General features: G+C 38.9%; 1 protein-coding gene across 2 annotated transcripts in view; it reads right to left on the reverse strand.

Annotated features, from left to right (window-relative positions):
- Positions 1-16,231, reverse strand: part of prdm1 (PR/SET domain 1) — a 107,386-nt gene that overhangs the window by 38,877 nt on the left and 52,278 nt on the right. Inside the window, exon 1 of one of the 2 annotated variants that reach the window (XM_008120706.3) lies at positions 631-903. The exons of the other annotated variant lie outside the window; for it this stretch is intronic. The gene's annotated coding sequence lies outside the window, so the exon portion shown is untranslated. Of the gene's footprint in view, positions 1-630; positions 904-16,231 lie in introns of those variants that run through there. 2 annotated transcript variants of the gene reach the window in all.

Below are 16,231 nucleotides of genomic sequence, written 5' to 3' on the forward strand. Positions count from 1 at the left end.
CACTTGCCCGTGCCACCCAAACACTCATTTGTCAGAGAACTGCAGTATTTTGTCCATTGTGTCTTAATGTAGTTTCATTTGATGCACAGCACTGAACAGTTTGAAGCAACACAGAAAGAAGTGTAATTCAACCAATCGCATTGCAAAATCATGTTAATTTCTAAGCAGTAAAACCTGGTCATAAACACACAAAATAACACTTATTAAAACTCTATCTATGTTGCAGAGTTTTCTTTATCATGATGCCAAAAAAGGGGAAACCCATACAATGCTACCTGGAGGAGCAGCCTGTGAAGATATCAGAATATTGCAAGCTGAAAAATAACACCCAAGGCTCAAAAATAAAAATAAGAAGAATAAATGCTGGATCCTTTATTGAACACACAGAAATTTTAAACACTAACTTGCTATGTCTGCTACAAACCAAGGTAATTTTTGGAAAAAAATTAGACAAACATAGTGTCAAGGTGACTGAAGCAACTGATTGGTACATGCATGAGTTGCTTTAAGGATAATTGCGGTGGTGATACGTAAAAGCAATAAGCATTGTGACGTACAAAACGCTTCAGTGATACCATGGAATAACTGCCACACACAAATATAAATCTATTGCATTATATTTAACTTTACCTTTGATTGGCCATATAGGACAGGTTTTTGGTCTTCGTTCACGCATCCCCAGATTGTAGTCCATATGTCTGTCCGTTGTCACTCACTCACCCCACTCGCCCATGCACACCCCTCGCACCCACGGACACACACCACACATGCTTTCTGCCGCTCGCCCTGACACTCTCCTCTAACCCCTCCTGGAAGTGAGCCTGGGATTTTAGAATTTTCTCCTCTGAGAACCTCCCCCTCCCCTTCCCTTCTACTCCACCCCATTCAGTAATTAGGCTTAACAAGAGCAATTAACAAAATAAACTCCGCTTAGACTGGTGGTCTGATAATTCCGATTACCCAAATGTTTGAAAAATAAGCAAAAATATTTATCTTAACAGAAAACTGGAAGACTAACTAAGACTATCTTTTCATCCGATTTAAACCTTCTATTATACAAACACTATGGAATATAAAGCATGGATTTAGATATTTAGAAGTATATTTATTTTTACCTAGTAACTATTATACATAATCTAAAATGTGTGTTGCTAGAATAAAATTTATTTTCTTGTTCGCTGTTGGATCATTTTGAGATTATGACAGATATTTCAAAGAGCCTTCAAAGAGCCCCAACATCTACAACAAAATATTGTGGTTAAATTAGTCTTACCATTATATCACAATTGCTATTTATGTATGCTCACAATTTTTCTGTAACACATTCTACCTAAAACACGATAGTCCCAATCCACAGAAATATCACAGCAAAAAGAAGTATGCACACTGCTACACAAGCATATGAGGAGCATTGGCCTGATCATGGCCAGTACATTTGCACTTAGTAATATATGTGGTGTTTTGTATATCCACACTGTGATTTTTTTAAAAAGGCAATACTTACACTAGCAGAAATAAACATTACTTTGTCCATCTCCAGAACATCTGCACTGTTACCTTTCCAGGTTTGATGGTTGTTGGAGGAAGTAAATAGATGGTTTGTTTTCCTTCCTTATGAATACCACAGCAGATAATTAACACCATCAGAGATGCCATGCTAGGGAAAGGGAGATACTTGATATGTGGAGGCAGCTATGCACTTTTCTGATTATACAACTGGGAGACAGCACAGAAGTTAAGAAACTTTTAGCCTTACGTTGGCCCACAGTATACCATTACATCTGTACTTTGGACTGACTCATGAGATAGAGTTGCAGTAAATAATGTTTGTGCACATAACATTTTAAAGTTAATGAAAAGTATAGAACAAATGTCTGAGCAACTGTTCAGTAATTCATCTCCATTATGTTTTTAGATAAAGCCAGTGTATCTCAAGCTATCTGACATGGGGGAAAAGAACTTCCCCCTCCCTATGCGCTAGGAACTGGTATTGTATTTGTGCCCACTGGCTACAACGTTTCCCCTTTTTCCTTGGTACAGTACAGCTGTCTTACCCATGGATTCATTATCCACAGTTTGACTAACCGAGATCCCAAAAAATATTCCTCCGGAAATGTTTGTGGGCAACTCAAGGCCCTCCTCACTCTTTGTTTGTGGTATATCATGTTTCTTTGTTGTTAGGCAGAAGGTAAGTTTTTGGAAGTGGCTTTATTTACTATTTCAGGGCCATTTTTCCTTTCTTTGTGAGTACAATATTACTAAAACAGTTGCACTCATATTCTCTCTTAAGCTAGGTAAGTGGGAGCAAGGAAATGGTGTGGTACTAAATTAATTGTTCTGAACACCCACTATCCTGAAGACAGCCACTTCCCTTCCAAAGTCCACTTCAATCATTTCAAACAGGCCACACTCCACACACCCCACCGCAATGGTTTAGTCTTTCCTGATATGAAAGAAGAAAGACTGGAAGCGTGTGGGAAGACTGCAAAATTGATGCCATCCTCTACAAAGCACATCAGCAAACCACATAGATGCCCAGGCTTCATAACAAAGGATTGCTTTGGGCCAATTCTGTGGTACCTGAAAGCTATACTCTTTAGATGACTCAAGCTTTAGAGTAGTTTCTGATAGAAAGGACCAAGAAGTAACTTACTGTTATCTGTCAAAAACAATCAAGCACACAGCTGACTGATTTTTTAAAAAAGAAAAAATAGTATTCAGCAACAGATTAATTAACTGAAAGTGTGTTACAAATACCGTAGGACAGTAATCATACATCATGCTTGTGGACTTAAGTACCAGTCAATAACAATAATAATAATCATCATCATCATCAACAACAACAACAACAACTTTATTATTATAACCTGCTTCCATCTCCCTGAGGGGACTTGGGCCGGCTTATATGGGGAACCAAGCCCAATAAATACACAAATGAAATAAAATACATAACAGCCAAAATTAAAAATGATAGATAATTCAAACCACAGAGTAAATAATAAAATACATCCATGAACATGAAACACGGAGTGGGAAATAACTTGGGAGGGGGCTGGGCTTGTGCAACCCGCAGGACGATAGGACCAGGTGGTAATAAAGTGCTGGAAGCAGGACCGTAATCAACTAGGGCTAGGCAGAAATAGATTACAACTGGCCTATTGCTCAAAAGCGCATTGAAACATCAATGTCTTCAAGTCTTTGTGGAATATAAACAGAGTGGGGGCTCATCCGATCTCTCTGGGGAGAGAGTTCCCGAGCTGAGGGGCCACCACCAAGAAGACCCCCTCACTTGTCCCCATCAACTGTGCTTGTGACTGAGGTAGAAGCAAGAGAAGGGCCTTCCCGGAAGATCTAAGAGTCTGGCTCATAGAGGGAGACACGGTCACGAAGATAAGCAGGACCTGCACCGTTAAGCGCTTTGTAGGTCATAATCTGCACTTTGAATTAGGACCAAAAAGTTATTGGCAGCCAGTGGAGCTGTCAATGTACTTATGGAAGATGGCAGAGACTGCTTCCTAGTACACCACAGCAATTGGGGGTGGTATGGGGCATTATCTACTCAGTCACTGCTTGACAGACTATGTTGTTTTGGCTATTCTTGAGGACAGAGAGAAGGAGGAGCAAGTTTGGTACTGAAGAGGCAGTGGAACACAAGCGGGTGATGCAGAGCACAGGTTCTCCCCGCTGGGCCCTGCTGGATTCAACATGATCTGTGGCAAATTGGGGGGTGAATGTGATGAGCTCGTAGGAGTCATTGGATGTTTGTAACTCGGAGATCGTCTGTACTGAGTAGCTGGCAGGACACTACCTGAAAGGCTATAATGTGTGGCACAATAAACACAAACTGGAACTCATACATATACTTCACATGTAGTCCCATTCATGCAATCTATTCATTGCAAACACTAAAATAAAATATGCGGTGTATGTGTCTGCATTGCATGAGGGGTGGGCTTGGCTCTTTCTATGGCATAAGGTAAAGGTTTTCCCTTGACATTAAGGGTTGGTGCTCATCTCCATTTCTAAGCCAAAGAGCCGGCTTTGTCCGTAGATGCCTCCATGGTCATGTGGCTGGCATGACTGCATAGAGTGCCATTATCTTCCAGCCGAAGCAGTTTCTATTGATCTATTCACATTTGCATGTTTTCGAACTGCTGGGTTGGCAGAAGCTGGGGCTAATAGTGGGAGCTCACCCTGCTCCCTGGATTTGAATTTCCGACCTTTTGGTCAGCAAGTTCAGCAGCTCAGCAGTTTAATCTGCTGCACCACTGGGGCTCCCTATAGCATATGTAGTTGAAATTCCCCAACAACACTCCATCCCTCCTCTAGAAACTGAAGTGGAATGATAGCCAAAGTCTCCACATTGTTACTAGCAGTCCATTCTGTGAATGTATGATCCTGTACTGGCTCTCTACAGAGTTGATTATCAAGTTTATTAAAAGGCTCAAGTAGGACATGACATGCTACATTTTAAGATTAATTTATAAAATCTAGTCAACAACAACAGTTATTATATGCTGATTTTCAAAATTTTCTTAATTACTAGTTTCAGGAAATGGTGAAATAATGCTAGCATCTGGGAGAATCTAACCGCGTTTTCAAAAGCCTACTATGCTTTCAATTACATTATATTTGTCAATTAGTATTAAGGAAAATAACACCTCCATTAATCATTTCAATTAACAGCAAGCACCACATGACACCAGCACCACAGCCCATATGTTGTGCTCCAATCACCCAAATATTAAAGCCTTTTTAATTGATTTATCTAAAGAACATTCAACAGACTCAAGGTGGCAGCCAGCCAGGAAATCCTAAAAGAAGATGACAAAAAGGTGGGGGTGCTAAACCGGTTTCCCAATTTGTTTTTCCTCTTTCTCCCGGGTTCACTGTTAATCCAATCACAGCCCATAAAGCTCCCTTTTAATAAAATAAATAAATAGATAAGGGAACACACACATGTCACCTCTTTATCTGCTTGGAGAAGCCCCCTCTGCTATAGCCAGCTATTCTGTCAAGAAAGGGCTGTATACAGCAAGCACATTTTTTTATCCAGCTGAAATATTTAGCTTGGCCACCCGCCAAGGAATGCTGGAAGAATAGAATGAATTAGGGGATTTACCTTCCACGTGTTTGGCACGTGTCGTGTCGCTGGAGAGCTTGTTTCTTTCTTTCTCTCTCCCCCTCCCTATCCCACTCCTTCCTTTCATCAAATATTGGCTATAGTGAAGAATCACAAACTGTTAAAGAGATGCTGATGCATTCCTTGGGTCTTGGCACAGTGACACCGGTCTGTGGGAGGCAAACATATCCCCTTCCCCTTGCTTTCAAAATAAAATCTTTAAATCTAGAAATAACTGGAGAGAGAGAGCCTTGATCTCCTTGCATTAACACAAACTTTTTTTAAGGGGATAATCTTTTTATGGAAAGATTCTTGCCACAGCGGAGCTAGTCCTTTTAAGACTGTATTCCCAGCAGACATTAATATACTAAACTTAGTACTGGGCATATAAACAAGTGGGTTGTTCTGTCCTGTGACTTCAGTGTGTTTATGTGGGTTTTCCTTTGTTGTTCTTATGACATTTCCCTACTTCTTGACCGGACTTATCTTATTTATATTGGCAAATAATAGGGAAAGACTTTAAAAGAAGACCATTAGTTCATGCAGGCTATTCCTTGGCCAATGAACTCTTAATTTGAGAAGTGAGGACAATGTTGTACTATTTCAACAGATGGTGCTGCACTTCATATTGTACAGAGATAAAGGAAGGCCTTGTCAGCATTATGAAGGAGAATGTCTAACCAGCTACATTTAATGCAGCAGAACACATATATCTCTGCATTTACACTTGATATCTTCCTGTTGGTGTGAGTTAGTATGTAATGGAAAAGGACAGGATGGTGCAACAACTGGTTTTTCTGTGACCGCCTGCTCCTTCTTCTTCTCTCCTGTATTATATATTTGTTATTGATTAGGAAAGGTGTTGATAGAGTTAAATACTTGACTATATCTACTGTTGCATTGCCTTCTCAAGCACCTCCAGATCAGGGCCTATAGCCAATGCTGTGAAGGCAGACACCCATTAGCTGTTAGGGCAGTGCTTCTCAACCTGGGGTCCCCAGATGTTTTTGGCCTTCAACTCCCAGAAATCCTAACAGCTGGTAAACTGGTTGGGATTTCTGGGAGTTGTAGGCCAAAACTTCTGGGGACCCCCAAGTTGAGAATCACTGTGTTAGGATGAAGGAACTTTCTTCCCCCTCTTATTCTTTACAGTCCTCTATGTTGTCTGAAAACAGGCTACAGACGTTATCCTACTCACCCCTAGGCTGTTTCTAATGATGCATTCAGATGGTGGTGAAGGTGTTGTGCAAAAGAGCCATGCCATGTATTTCTCTCATTTACCATAATTCTTTCAACCTTATCACACACAATGCTATGGTTCTGACACTCTCAGGTTTGTCAAATGGATTGTATTTCTTGCAAATTGCACACATACATGCACTATCAACTATCACTGGATATCATCTTTCATGAATCCAAATATGGTTAAAGATTTTTTGCCAGGAACCTAAATATTCTTATGCACCAGATCCTGTCTGGCCTTGGAAACTAAGCAGGATCAGATCTGGTTAGTACTTAGCTGAGAGGCCACCAATGAGCACTAGGTAGTGTGGGCTATATTTTAGAGGAAGGAACTCGCAGAACTACTTCTGAATATTACTCTAAAAGAAAAAAAAAATGGAAATTGGGGGGTTACCATAATTCAGCAGATGACTTGAAGGCACATATATGCATCCACAGAACTTGTGACTATACTGCCACTAAAAGTGACAAAATCCTGGCTGATGCCTGCTACAGGATCTGACAATCTTCACCATTCAGTATTAGTTCTGCTTACATTGTACTTATGCCCTCCCTTGTTATTAAATAACATGCAAAATTTTGAATTAATACAATTCATTTGCTTTCCTGGGTACTTACAATCAACTTCATTCCTGATCCCTATCCAGCCCCCTGGAAAGCAAGTCCTTAAGACAAAAAGTACTGTTGACCTATCCATTTGGCAGGATAGTACAGCGAGATTAAATAATTGCTGGTTTTCTTGTGTATGTTTTCAGTTCAATATTTTTTTTGCAGTTAATTGATTCTCTCCCCGCAATGACTCTGGATGTTCAAGGCTGCACTCAACCTTCAGCAGCATTAGCATCTGTTGTGGATAATCCATCAATGGTTTTTAAGTCGTCAAATGAAAAACCAAAGGAAAAATTGAAATTAAAAAGAATACTTACCATTCAGATATCCAGATTGGTGCTTTTTTAAAAATTGAAATTAGTGACTAAGTCAACGCAAAGACAGCATGTTTTAGAACAAATCACTAACACAGAGGAATGGGACTGTTGTAAACAAAATAACGAAGTAGCAAACACAATGTCCTGACTAGATTAATATGTATTATATAGACACACCCCGAAAAAACATACGGCATGGAAAATATAGTTATCGTTTTATGTTCTTAGTATCAAACCTATACCTATATCTACTTTGCATCCAAAATGTTTGAAATTTGTAATTTTTATGGTTGTGCCAGCATTTAAGAAGGCAACGTTTATTTAATCGTAGAAGTAAAACAAATACTCAATGTATGGCAAAATTTTAAACCAGCATTTGAAAATTTTATAAGGATCTCTTTTTAAAGAAGAAAACAAAATCCATGTACTTTAACTCCCTCAATGAAATGTACACATTTAAACTGAACTGTTTATATTTGTGAGAACAACAAACATGCTTTCTCTAAAAGCAGCAGGAATATAAAAGGAGATTTTTTTTAATAAAAAAATGGAAGCTATGGAATCACAATGCAGTAAATTGTCCTTCCACAAACCTTCCTTCTTCATTAAAATCTTATTTGCTTGGTAATCTCCTTTGATCGCTAAAGTTATAAGAAGCCCCCTCCTTTCCTTTTGATACTATCAGTGTAGCTTTTGACCACAGAGCGTGATGAATTAAATGTATGACAGATATGACAGGTGAGGAGCGCTTGGAGGGGGCTTAAACAGCAGGGATAAGACAAAGCCCCCTTTTAAGAACAAAACCCCCACCCGATGACTAGGCCATTAATGACCAACCACAGAATCACTCTATTTGCCCTGTTGGATGAAGAGCAAGCTGATACTACAGACAAAGCTTTGTTAGCCACAGGGCAGTTGCTCAATCAGGCCACACAGCCAACTAATTGAAAACTCCACTCCCCGTCCCTACTCCCTTGGTATTTGATACATAGGACTTTCCTAGGTACGGATTTCCTAGGTAAACGGCTCCCTTCCAATAATGTTTGTATTAGTTATCCACAATTTTACAGCTGGACTAAGTGGTATTACAGTTTATAAACCTGAAAATCTATCTGCAGGGAATCCAGCTAAGCCTCAGGGAGAAACAAGTCCAGTATTACAAATCCAAGGAATTTTGGAAGTCAATCCATTAGGATTATTGGGGCAGGCCTTTGATTTTGGAAGTCATGGACTCAAAAACACTGGAGCAATGAACTATTTCAATTTCTACTTTAACCCCTTAAATGAAGGCTTATTGACTGATTTCATAAACACACACACACACACACATGACATTATACACACTTCAATAATATTTGCAGATTACTGCCTGCAATATCTGCCAGGATCTGTTAGTTAAAATTCACAGCTCTTCATCTTTGTGAATACTATTATCTAGTGATTATCTTAAAAACACACACATTCATATAATAAATACTTGGAGATGTACATGCATGTATTTACTTCCTTCCTTCCTTAGGCAATCCCTCGTTGTCAGAGTATGATTGTCTTCAAGGTGTAGTGTCCTGGTGGTGGATACATAGGTGACCGTGGACCTACATGTTCTTCCAGACATGCATGCATATGTATGCATGTATATTTACATATACTGTATATACAGCTAGAACAAAATGGTGTAAGCAGAAAATGCCACAACTACGCTGTGGACTATAAAAAGCATGAATCGGGCAAAGAACCAACTGGTACTGCTGTATAAAGAATTTGCAATGGGCATTTTGTAATGTTATAAAATTTAGATGTGTGATAGCAAATAAATTGAGATTGCTAAGGGTTGTTCCTACGGTAAAGGAGAATGAGGCAAAAACACTTGGGCCAAGTTGTCCCAAGAGGAAGGATGAAGCTGAAAGAAAACCACGTTACTGGGGAACTCTCTGTTGCCACACTGGGGTGTCTCATGTCTGATTGTGGAGAATGCCACAGCCTGGACGTAGAGGGAAAAGTGCTATAGAAAAGCAAACACCTGCTTATTTCATAGCTTTCTCTCCACAGCTCAACAGGTCACAAATGCCTTGGTCTGGAGGCTTTTCAGGGAAAGGTATTGTAGTTGGAGTGGCTGTGTAGCAGTCTGCAAGGTGATCCTGATTGTATCAGTCTACACCAAAAATGAAAGTCCAACTGAAATGGGTCCAGATAAACACGTTTTCCCTCTTCCTTTCATTTAAAGAGGCTTCCTATGAAATTTTGTGTTTTGTTCTGTTTAGGTGTTAATTCCACAGGTAATAGTTTGGAAGAAATCACATCCTTTGGTGAATAGTTGAGCCCTCCCTGTTAAAGACGTAAATGTCACTTCCTAATGCAAACCACGTCTCCCTCTTGTGACCTCTGGATCACTAGTTTAGATTTCCAGCCAGAGACGTGAAACAGCTTGCATCCAAAATACAGCTGCAGAGTCCTCACTGCTCCATCTCCAAAAGCTGTCAATAGGCCTGGTCTATGTCTGTCCACAGGTCTGTGTTCGCAGAGGACATTTGACAGAAGGGCAGGGAAGACATCCAGGAAAACTGCTTTCAGGCCTTATCTAAGCAACAATACTTAACTTTCACCACCTGGGCATGGCTTCCGGAGAGAAAACAATCACACAAATTGTCTTTTTTTCTGGGCTATTCCTTTTAAACAAGCTGCCAGCTGATGTTAAATAATTTTTAAAACCTGTTTTTTTGTCAGAATAGTCAGTCCTCTACTCTTTGTTTTTCTCAGTATTACCAAACCAGTGTATACTTTGCATTAGGTAAAATTGGTAACGTAGGCATTGGAGTCATGACTTTTGTAAAACTCTTGGAACTTAAATGACTAAACCTGCAAAAAAAATTGAAATCAAAAAGAGCCATATATTTTTTTTTATTTCTTCAAATAAAATTACCTTTTAAAATTTCAATTTATAATGCTAAAATAATTTCTTATACATTTTTGTTAAAGAATACTGTAAAGCTACACTGCCTTTCTATTAGTGACTGTGTAGTCAGAAGGTATGGGATTAAGTTAACTGATTTAATGTGGAAATTCATATGGGATAGCAAATTCTTATTTTCACATTAAGAAAAATATTTGAAATTGAACTGCCATGGAATATCATATTCTCAGCACGACCACTCAGCTTTACACATATTGGAGCAGGGTAATCACTTTCTTCACTTCTGAACCTAGCTGTTACACATCTAAGCCAGAACTGAAATGAAATCCATGATTATATTGGTGTATTTCCATTGGATAGTATCCAATAGTGTACTTCCATCTTCTGCTAACCAAAGTTATTTCTGCCCGTAGAAGTGGGTATGAGGGAGAAATCTCTTTTTCTACATCTTCCCACAAACACTTTAAAATCCTGGTTTGAATGACTACAAGGACTATTTGAATAAGTTTTTGGCACCAGATAGGGCTGCTGGGAAATGCAAGAATGTCTTGATGCTGTCAGAAGTATCCTGATGAAAGCAGAGGCGGTCCAACCATAAGGCGAAATAGGCATTTGCCTGTGGCGCCATCGTCCCGGGGGCACCATCGTCCTGGGAGGAGGGCACCACTCTCCACCTCCTTCTCTTTCGGGCCTTCCAGCGGCCACGCTGGGCCCTCCGGCCAGCGCAGACCCACCTTCGCACCACGCAAGCCCACCTTTGGGGCCTTGAGAGATTGTGAGGTCTGTAGGAACTTGGAAGCTAGGTATGTGGGGTTTATATATCTGTAGAAGGTCCAGGGTGGGAGAAAGAACTTTTCTTTGAAGCAGGTGTGAATGTTGTAATTAATCACCTTGATTAGCATTTAATGGCCCTGTGGCTTCAAGGCCTGGCTTCTTCTTGCCTGGGAGAATCTTTTTTTGGGAGGAGTTAGCTGTCCCTGATTGTTTACTGTCTGGATTTCTTCTGTTTTCAGAGTGTTATTCTTTATTTATTGTCCTGATTTTAGAGGGTTTTTTTAATACTGAGGGCTTAATATCTTAATATACTTAATATCTAAGTCCACACTGCCCTATCTCCCTGTTCAATGTTTAGTGCTAAATTTGCAAATATAGTAATTCCTACATAACATTACCATGTATTGAACTGCTTTTTCTATTGATTTGTTGTAAAACATGATGTTTTGGTGCTTAATTTTTAAAATCATAATGTAATTTGATGTTTTATAGGCTTTTCCTTTATACTTATTATCCAACATTTTCGCTTATCCAACGCTTTTATTTTTCAGTGATTGGTTTGGGGGGGCGCCAAAATTCTGTTCGCCTACACTTGAAAAATACCTAGGGCCGGCTCTGGATGAAAGTATAGCTTACTGAAATATATGCTTAATTTTCAGTAATACATAGGAGTGTTAATTTGATCTCTCCTATATGATAAATGGGAAAGATTTAAGAGAGATTTATTTTATTTTAATCCCACCTTTCTCTCAATAAGAAATCCAAAGAGTTTGTATTTCCCCCACTATTTCCCAACATTTTTCCCAATTATGCCATTGTTTCTTATGCCAAGTATGTACTCTACAGGTTCTATACATTTTACTCGATCACGATGGTTCAAAAGCTAGGTGTTGTTACATCTCTTTCATAGATAATGAACAATTTCCTTTGACACTTTATAGTTAAACACACACAACTAATTTATTTATTTAGTTTGTTTCTAAACTGCCTTTCTCCTGATGCAGGGAGTCATGCTACCGCCCAACAAGAGCTTTTCTGTTATACCACAGCTAATTTTACAAAAAAAGAGAAAATAAAAAAGATTCACAATATACTCGCATTCCCTGCAATTTTGCTGTTCCTTCATCCCAGTCAAAGATCCTGAGTTCACTTTTCAATGACCTCTAGCTGACCCACAGGCAAAGTTTTAAAAAAGATTCTCTGGCCATGACACAATCACCTCCAGGAAGCTGATCTTCTGGAAATGTCCTTTGAAAAAACACCACGAGGAACAGCATCAGCTGAAGTGACCCTTCGGGAGTCAATACTCCATCCCCGTGCAGAAGAACCCTCTTCACCCTTTTAACATTTCATCCATCTTCATTTGCTTTTCCTTCTTGTCATTTCCTCTACAACACAGAGGAATTCTAATTTTCTCCTTCTGTTCTTCCAACTTTTGGAGCAAGTCACTGCTTCCCTCTAGTTGCACAAAAAAGCCTATTATAGCCTAGCATCCTGGCAGATCTTCCCTGATAAAATAAATAAATTTAGAAGAAATTTACAGACTGTCTACTCCAGCCCTCGTTTGATACAGAAAAACCAGATTTCATGCATCTCCAACAGGCAGCTAGCTTGGACTAGCAGTGATCATAAAGTGCTTATGTTTCTTTTTAAATCATGATCATAATGATGATGGTTGATTATGATGATGATTATGATGATCATAATATATTGCTAACCACTTTGCACCCAAAAGTTTACAATCTAAATAGTTCCCAAAAAATGGAAAGAAGGACCGAAACTGTGTCTGTGTGTACACACACACACACACACACACACACACACACACTCACGTACGCACACAGATACACTACTTAAAAAGATAAAGGCAACAAAGCTTAAGAGAAAAGTCTAAGCAATTTAGGAGAAATAAAGAAGAGGTTGACAACAAGGGAAAGTAGATCCCAGATACAGAGAGGAAAAGGCAGAATAAAAACAGATAAAAAGTGAAAAAAAAGAAGAGATTATCAAAGGAAAAGCAAACAAAAAAGAGCAATAGCCTATAGTAAAGTAGGGTAATGACTTGGCTCCTTCGCAATGCTAAAAAGCAAAACTGAAGGCCATAGGGAAGTCTCTGTTTGAACGCCATCTATTATAGGCCACACTCACTTGGCTCTTCTGGGCACGATATTGTAGAAAATATTGGAGTGCTGGAAGGTCATGTTTTGGGTTTCACGTGGCATGTGGATATAGCAGCATGTCAGCCAGTACACAACATATACTGTGTTGTTATGCAGTTCACTAATTTCTTATAAAAACATGATGTTACATTTTGAAAACAACTCATACTTAGGTATTATGGAGGCTCCAGCTACCATACTAATAGAGAGCTTGGCAAAGTTATTTTGGGGCTCTCGGGGTGTTTATGGGAGTTATAATACAAAAACAAATCTTCAAAAACTCTGGGAGGTGTATATGCAGAATAGGGTAGTGATGCACATCTTGAGATATGTACATTTAGGGAAAATTACTAGAGGAACCTCATAGAAACTTCAGGGTCCTCAGGGACAGCAGTTAACAAACAATATGAGTAAACAGGATGGGGGCTGTTATCTCTGTTTTCACTTCTGAGCTTAGGTGAAACATCACTACAAGTGGAAGTACTTGAGAAGAGCGTTGTGCTTCTCTGAGGTTTTCCTACATTAGCATATGAATGTGAGACTACAACTCTGGAGACCAAAGTTCAAATCTCAGCCATGGAAATCTTTCCAAGAAGACCCCATGACAGGATTGCCATATGTCTGAAAAGGCTTGAAGGTAGACTACTGCAACAAGGATAGGAAGTTAGAATATTTTATGGACCTTTGTTAATATCATGGTTGAGAATATTTAATTATGTTTTGCTCTAGTATAGTCAACCCTAATCTATCTCCTTTCTTCTTTCTAGTGTGGGTGCTTGAAGCAATTGATGCCTTTGCAAAGTTCTTTGACTGAGTAGTGAAAATTATAGAGAGGTTCTCAAAAACAAACCCTAGATAATTATAAAGTAAATAAACTACATATTCTCAGTATCAAGATAATCTTCAAGCAATTTCTCACACTCCTAAATGCATTCATCTTATGTAAAACAGATGTATGTCTTTGGGGTAGGCTTTGTGTTTTATTCAAACACTGTGAAAGTTCCTTGTAATTAAAGGAGGAAATACACATTTCCTTGTCTAGTTCTAAGGATAAACTAGTAATGTGGAGACTTGCCAGGGGAAGGGATATCTGCAGAAAAGCAGGGAGTAAGTTTTTCTTCTGAAAAGGAAAAATGGGAAATAATAAAAAAACTGAAGAGTAAATACCTATTGAAGCAGTGTTCAAAATTAATAATGGTATTTAATTTACACTTACAAATGTCTTAAATTCAACATTTAAATAGTATCATTGCCATTGTATTTCACCAAGTTACTAAAAATTAGCATGTACTACTACTTGGGCTTCACTTACAAGTGGGAATCACTAAATCAATCAAGTGTCAGTACAGAACAGGGTAGAGGAAGATGAAGCTCACTCTTATGTGTCTGCAACCAGGGTTGAAGTTGGCTTCTGAATCCAGGCTTCTTAGAGATGTGACAAGTCTGGGTCTATGTATAGACAGAAGGTTAAGCTTTGTCCATCTGTTTGTAAAGTACTATCACAAGAACACTTGCTCATGTATGTTTGATATCTTGGATGTGTTTGAAACAAGATAGCTGACATTTGGTTAACTTACCAAAAATCCCACTGAATGCCACTGAATGGTCAGGTGTAAAAGTGGTTTGCTGTATAGCATAACACACATCAGCATTTAGGATCACCATATCCACTGGACTACATTGGCTGAACATACACTATTTTAAACTTATCCATCCAAAAACATCATTAAAATAAGAGTGGCTTTGTCAGCTGAAATGCATTTCTTCGACACACAATATAATTAATTAGTATTGGCAGGTTTCAAAAAGGTTTTCCCCATGAAATAAGAGCCAGGCTAGAATGAACATGTATCCCATCTGTTCATGCCCCCATCTCTCAATCCCCTGTGGATGGGGTACTGCCCAGTCAACAACTGTCAATTTGCTCTCCCATTGTAGTGCATCAATAAACAACAAACCAAACAATAATGATCTTACCCTTTATCTTCTGATTATGGTGTCTTTGATTTTTTGGGTTCAACATTCTATAGGTAAAGGGTAGACAAGCATTAGCTTTTCAGTTTTTGACACATGGATTGGGAGTTTAAAGGACAAATGATGTAGACTTCTTTATGGTTGTTTGGGCTTGGGTGTCTACTGAATGAACTAGAAGAAAGCAACTTCACACTTCTCAAGAATAGATTAATAACCCTGCTAATTGCTCTTTAGGAATGGACAATTAGTTCAAGTTAAACAGCTGGGGGAGGGGACTTGGCATTGTCACCAGGACTCATTGTTGCACTGAATAGATCTGTGCTACAAGTGATGTCCATCTCAGGCAACACACAATCCCCTGCTGTACAGCAGGGCAATAATTTTAACTGAGACAAACCTTGTGAAAAACAAAATGACACAAACAAAAATACAGTATGATTTATATTACTTTTCAATTCACAAACCTCCACTTCTAAGGGGAAATCATTCTTTTGGACACCCACTGAAAGAAGAAAAGCCTACAGTTTATGATGAATTTGAGGGAGGGACGGGCCCATCAGGATTAAATAAAGTCCTGACCTTGACCATTGACAACTGAAATATCAATACCACCTATGCAGTATCTACAAATTAAAGTCAGGGCCCAAGGGTTATTCTCATGATAGGTTAGCAAACAGAGCAGGAAGGTTAGTTAATAAACACCAACTGAACCCTTCAATTACAGCAATAAATTGTTCAATTGCTTAAATGTCCACTGTTTTTGCTTCAAACTCTACAGCAAACTGTTTAATCAGCAGACTGTTGCATCACTCAGCAAACAGATATTGGCAGTCTTTGGGAGATATGAGGCGGCCCCTGAAAAAATTAGGCTTTAGTTAACCAGTCTACTTTCCTCAGAATTTGAAACCAAGGAAAGAATTAACTAGAACTGAAAACAAACTTAAATTTCCTTTCAACAGCAACACAACTCTTTTTCTTCAAAAGCCACATGGGCTCTCCATTTGGACACAGTGTTTTTTGCTTGAGATGCCTCAAAACTGCCAATGTAAGATCTGCCTGGAATCAGCCCAATAAGGTTGTAGAGATGCAAAATATATATTTTAGTAAATTATAAAGACAGAAA

The sequence above is a fragment of the Anolis carolinensis genome, chromosome 1 (assembly GCF_035594765.1).
Source record: "Anolis carolinensis isolate JA03-04 chromosome 1, rAnoCar3.1.pri, whole genome shotgun sequence".
Classification (NCBI taxonomy): Eukaryota; Metazoa; Chordata; class Lepidosauria; order Squamata; family Dactyloidae; genus Anolis; species Anolis carolinensis.